The following is a 6,001-nucleotide window of genomic DNA, read 5'->3' as shown; positions in this document are numbered from 1 at the left end:
TGTTGGGCGGAGCTAGCTGTCATTGCTCGATCCGCACAATCACTTTCTATTTATTTTTTTGTACTTTTTAACTATTTTTCTGTTCTGCTCGCTCAGCGGCATTCGGTTATTCACTCACTGCTGTTCGGCATCTATAAGAATAGACCGAACAGCAGTGAGTAGCCTGCCGGAGGTTCAGCTTAGCCGATCCAGATGTTGGATCGGCTAAGTCGAACTCCTCCTGCACTTCGGGTTGGCCGAACATGCTGAGCATGTTCGGCCGACCCAAAGCCACTCGATGTATGGCTGATTTCAGCCGATATAGGGCTGAAATCAGCCATACCAGCCTGAAGTGAATAGCCGAGCAGCGTTCGACTCACTTCACATCAGGTCGGTCTTTCACTCGGCTGCCTACGACAGCTTAGTGAATAGACCCCTAGATATTTTTTTTTTAGCAGCTAAATGTGAATAACTGAGATTTTGATACTTCGGCAACATTGAGTCAACAGCAAAATCCATGCAGCAAAAATCACTCCACCCATCCATATTATCTATTAACAGAAAACAAAACAATGCCCAGAGTTCCATTTTATTTGGTTTGATACCCATTTATTGATACAAAGCTTAAGTAAATATGCTCACAACAATTCAGAGATTTGGAGATACTATATAAAAATGTCTCACAACCCTAAAAACAATATGAAAAATTGTGGGTATAAAAGCAGCTTATTGATGGTTATTTTTACATTGATAGTTAGTCCATTGAAACAAAAATGCAAACTGCATAAACATAAATGCACAAATGTCCTCAAAATCAGCTATATATGTTTATTAATGTTAGAATGCTGTAAATTGTGTTCAAGTCTGGTGAAATAGCATGCAGACTTGAGCTGTTAATAAATTGTTAATCAACACAGAAGGAATTGGAATGCAAAATTCCTTAGAATTTTATTTCCTCTGGATAGGAAGATCTCTGTTGGCCTTCTGCTTTTTTAATTACAATATAATGACCATTCTGGCAACGGTGTAAAAAAAACCTAAATCACTACTGCTAATGATTTACTGTAGTTTCTGTGCTTGCTGTCTGTGGATCTGAAGGAATTTAATTATTTCTGCTTATGACAAAGGCTGGTTTATAGAGGAAGTACTCTAGAACAAGATAACTGTTTGAAATGTTTAAGAAAGGGACATGTTTGGGAAAGTAATACAATAATTTGGAATCATAGCGTGAATTAGAGGAGCAGAGAAATAGGTAGACCAAAGAATTCTGTTGAATTCAGTCCCTGAGTTTGAATTATAAAAAAATATCTTATTAAAGTCAAGTATAGAAGTGAAATTTGAATTTTTGGTGAATGTGGGGGGAATAACCAATGTTTGAGCCATGGGGTCGATTTACTTAATGGGAAAACATTATTTTAGTCCAATAAATTCTGATATGTAATCACACATAACTAAATGTAACAAATATGAAAGGTTCCTTGCACCAGATTGGAGGATTGAACGGTGTGCTCCACTGAGCACTTCATTAATAAACTTAAACCAACTGAGTTTGTTTTCCTTAGTGATGTCCCAATTTTTTAAGATCTATTTACCAATATTATCAAGGATATTGGATCAGTTAAAAAAAATTCTTCCCCTATGTATAAGCAATTGCAAGTACACATGCCAACTTAGGTAGTTAAAATAATAAGGCAATAATTATTTGAAAGTGCTTTCATATTTTTCACTTTACTGTAATCCAATTAGCGTAAATGTATCTCTAGGGAAAAACTTTTTTATTTAGTTTTGGGTAAAGTGGGGAAGGATCAAACCCCTGGCAAGTTTTTATCACTGTTTGTGTCCCTATTGGGGACTTTCAGACCTCTATTTGTTCTAAAAACCTTTGTTACTGAAAAGAAAGTTAGGAATAATACACAGTTTTGGAGGCATCCCCATAAGAAGAGGTAAGGATAAATATTTCAATTGGAACATTTGTTTTGGGGACAGATGTCTTAGCGGGGAATTCACAAGAATTTAACCCTCAGGGAATTACCATTCCCTACTCTACCCACAAACATAAAAATAGTTTTGGCCTTACATTCACTTCAAGAAACATTTATAAATCATATGCACTATGATTGCTGCATTTTGCTTATAATTGTTGCTGGTTGCACTTTATTAAATAACTTTTAAGAATTTAGTTTCAGAACTTATGTTCTGAACAGGGTTTGCTAGGAGAATGCTACCTCCCACTTCGCTACAATACTTGTGTCAGTCCTAGGCTAATAATACACTCATTTGTATTAATCTGATGATGGGCACTTTAGATGCCTTACCATATGTGTCATTATTAGAAAAACAGCCTAGGCAGAGTTCGGTCGAGTTTTTAATTCTTGTTTCTTTTAATGCAGGCCCAAAACCTGCTTTGGGATTACGGCACCTGAGCCCGTTCTGGATATGCTTAATCTCCGCCTCAGACAATATCGTATGTGATCATAAATCCTTTTTTTCCATTAGATGCACATACTGCCCTCCAGATTGTTATGTAGGATACGCTACAATCCTATATGAGAGGACTATTTATAAAAGAAATTAGTCAGTTTAAAAATGCAATTAGAGACAATGAACAAAATCTCTGCAAGGAACTTTCCACTGCAGAATCAGCTTTGCTTTTAGATCCATGTTTAGCTACATAAAAGAAATGGCATGATGCACAACAGTAACTAGAAGCTTTCTATCTGCATAAAATTGAAAACAAACTTTATTTCAGAAGAAGCGCATTTTGGGAAGAGTGTGATTCTACTGGTAAATAAATGAAGAAGTCCCTTGCACACCATACAGAAATAAAGACCAAAAGTAATGGTGGTGCTTGTAGTGATGTCCATGGATGGCGCTGTACGTATCCAGAGTAAACAGCAATGATGATCACCATCACTCAAGGGATGAAATAAACAGTTTTCTTTTTATTAATGAAGCATGTCACTTGTGTTCAATAGCCAATGTTTCGGAATCATGCAGGGTTCCTTCATCAGAGCAGACATAGTGACAGCAGGCTGAGACAAAAGAACTCATATATATACCCCCACATCATTACATTATGCTAAAAACCTCCCCCAAACATCATAATGATGTTACAGCCCACCAGAATTTTTAAATAAAGCAACGACAAATAGATCAAAACAAAGAAGGCACAGTGATAACACATCAAAGTGTGTACCGATTGAGTAGTGCATAAAAACACAGAACGCCATATGCAGATACAATTGTAGAAGACACTCACCAAGGGGACAGATGGAAGCAGATAATAGTAATAAAAAACACCTGCCAGAACACCGACCGACGAGTAGCAAGAATAGGCGGTACCACAGCTGTATCTGCGGCAGCATCATATGTTGTCCTGGAGACCTGTCAGCATGATTGGAGTGCAGGCGGAGCCACCTCTTAGATCACCAGACGGGGACAGTGCACTTGAGCCTCAGCTCTTTTTCTCTGAATTTCTGTTTACCAAGAGGAACAAGACAGGGCTTCCCCTTGTCTCAAAAATGTTTTGCCTTAGCCATCGAGGGAACTTAACAGTTGATATAGTGGGGTTTAGGTTGGGGTGGAAGAGACTAAGGATGCGGATGATACACTTCTTTTTTGGCAGATTTCTCTCTTCATTCATACATGTAATGTCCTTGCTGTCTGAGTTTGACTGGTTTTCCAACATGCTTATACATTTTAAGAAGTCCACACTTTTCCACTAGTCCATTTACCAGGACCCCTACCAGAGGATTGATCACATCCCAATCTAACAGAAGGATTTAAATATTTAAGTACCCGAGTCTCCTGAGACCCTGCTGAATACATTGCTGCTAAATCTACAACCACTTATACATAATTTCAACTGCAACATACAGTATGGTGTAAACACCCACTTTCGGTAGCTGGTTGGATTATTCTAATTAAAATGTTATGGATGCCTCAGTTACTCCATGGATATCTTTAATGGAACTAATAGCATTTTTTGGGACTTAATTTGAAAATAAAAAATCACTGCAAATGTAAAAACCTCCACAGCTCTACCAATTGTACACCTTATTGGTACAGATTGAGAATCAGCGAAACATCTATTTGGCATTGAAACTCTTACAATGTGTACACCTATAAGTGATGATGACAATCTACCTGAGCTACTTCAACATCTATGAGCACAGTTTAGCCCTATGGATCCCATCATATATCCTACCCTTGTACTTGATGAGCTGGTTAAAACAATTTACACAAAAGGCATGATCTCCTATATGTATTTCACATGTGTGTCCAAATTTCAACATAAATTCCCTTTAGGATGCAACATTGGATGGGAATCTGACCTATCAAATATATCGGAGGATGAATGGAATGATATTCTGTAGGATCACTTAAAAGTATCCTTCTCTGCCTTCCATAGGCTGACACAGATTTTAATTGTGCAATCTAAATTTTCTTAAGACCTGTGCTGTTCCAAACGCACAATCATTAAGGGATCCTTAAAACATTTACTTTAAAGTTGCCCAAAATTAGTTCACTACTGGGAGGTAGTACATGTGTTTTGGAATCTTTTGATTTCTCTTTACTGGATAGTTAAGATTTGCTGGTCCTTTTTAGAGCTTTGTTTATAGCATGCAAAATGGTTACAATTAAATGGACATATAGGGGTCTATTCACGAAGCAGCTGAAGGATCTAGCCGTAGCTTTGGCTGATCCTTCGGCTAGCTTCGGCCCCAGGACCCCTTCGGTTCAGTAGAACCGAAGGGCTGCTGTACGGTATATTTACTATAGCCCGTACAGCTCCCGAAATCAGCCGAGGTGAAAGCTCACTCGAGCCGAAGGCATATACTTCGGCATGACTGAGCCGAGGTGAAAGCCAAAGCTGGCCGAGCGGCCGGCAATTGGCCGATCGGCAGCCTGCTTCTGACAGCTGGGCGAAGCCAGCCGTGATCTTACGGCTGGCTCCGGCCACTTGCAAAAAATTGTTTTTTTCTTTTTTTGTGACGGCAGCAGAACCGCCGGCCAATAGAAAACAGTTGGGTGGAGCTAGCTGTCACTGCTACCTCCACACAATCGTTTTCTATTTTTTTTCTACATTTTTAGCTATTTTTCTGTTCTGCTCGGTCCCACAGAGGGACCGAGCAGAACAGCCGAGTCGAATGCCGCTCAGCGACATTCGGATATTCACTCACTGCTGTTTCGGCATGTATAAGTATAGACCAAACAGCAGCAAGTAGCCTGCCAGATGTTGGATCGGCTGAGTCGAACTCCATCTGCACTTCGGGTCGGCCGAACATGCTGAGCATGTTCGGCCGACCTGAAGCCACGCAAAGCCACCCAATGTACGGCTGATTTATGCCATACCAGCCTGAAGTGAATAGCCGAACAGCGTTCAGCTCACTCCGCTTCAGGTCGGTCGTTCACTCGGTTGCCTATGGCAGCTTAGTGAATAGAACCCATAATTTTCCTCCAATTTTGGAGTCATGAATGCTGGAAGTAGATTATTATGTATTGTCTTTGAAAAACTCAGGTATCAATCTAGAAGGTCCACTCATAAACACTCAATGATATGGTCTTGCTGGTTTGTTTATCAGTCCACACCAAAGTCACTTCTCTCATCTTGAGCACTATAGTTCTATCACACTACCATATACCTAGGAGTCTCACATAATTGTGTCAGTTTAGTCACTGTCTTTTCCATATTACTCGCACCTTCTCTGAACAAAATATATATCTTTTTGACATGAAAAGGGCAGATTCTCTGTGTCCCTATACATGAGTGAAAATTATTTTTTTCTTTATATGTTTCTACATTAATTCTAAATTGTATCTTCTATTTATATGTCTTTGTTTTGTTTATTTGAAAAAGTAGTAAAAATATCTGATTAGAAAAAAACTTAAATAAAATAAAGTCATACATTTTGTTTAGGCTTTCATCTGTTTACACTGTTAGGTTCATGTTTAAACTCATCCCTTTCACTTGCCCAGCTCTCACCAGTCAGTGACCAAGCCTCTATTTTTGACTTTCCAG

The sequence above is a fragment of the Nanorana parkeri genome, unplaced genomic scaffold (genome assembly GCF_000935625.1).
Source record: "Nanorana parkeri isolate BGI_ZX_2015 unplaced genomic scaffold, ASM93562v1 scaffold1470, whole genome shotgun sequence".
Lineage (NCBI taxonomy): Eukaryota > Metazoa > Chordata > Amphibia > Anura > Dicroglossidae > Nanorana > Nanorana parkeri.
Note: the sequence above shows the minus strand (reverse complement) of the source record.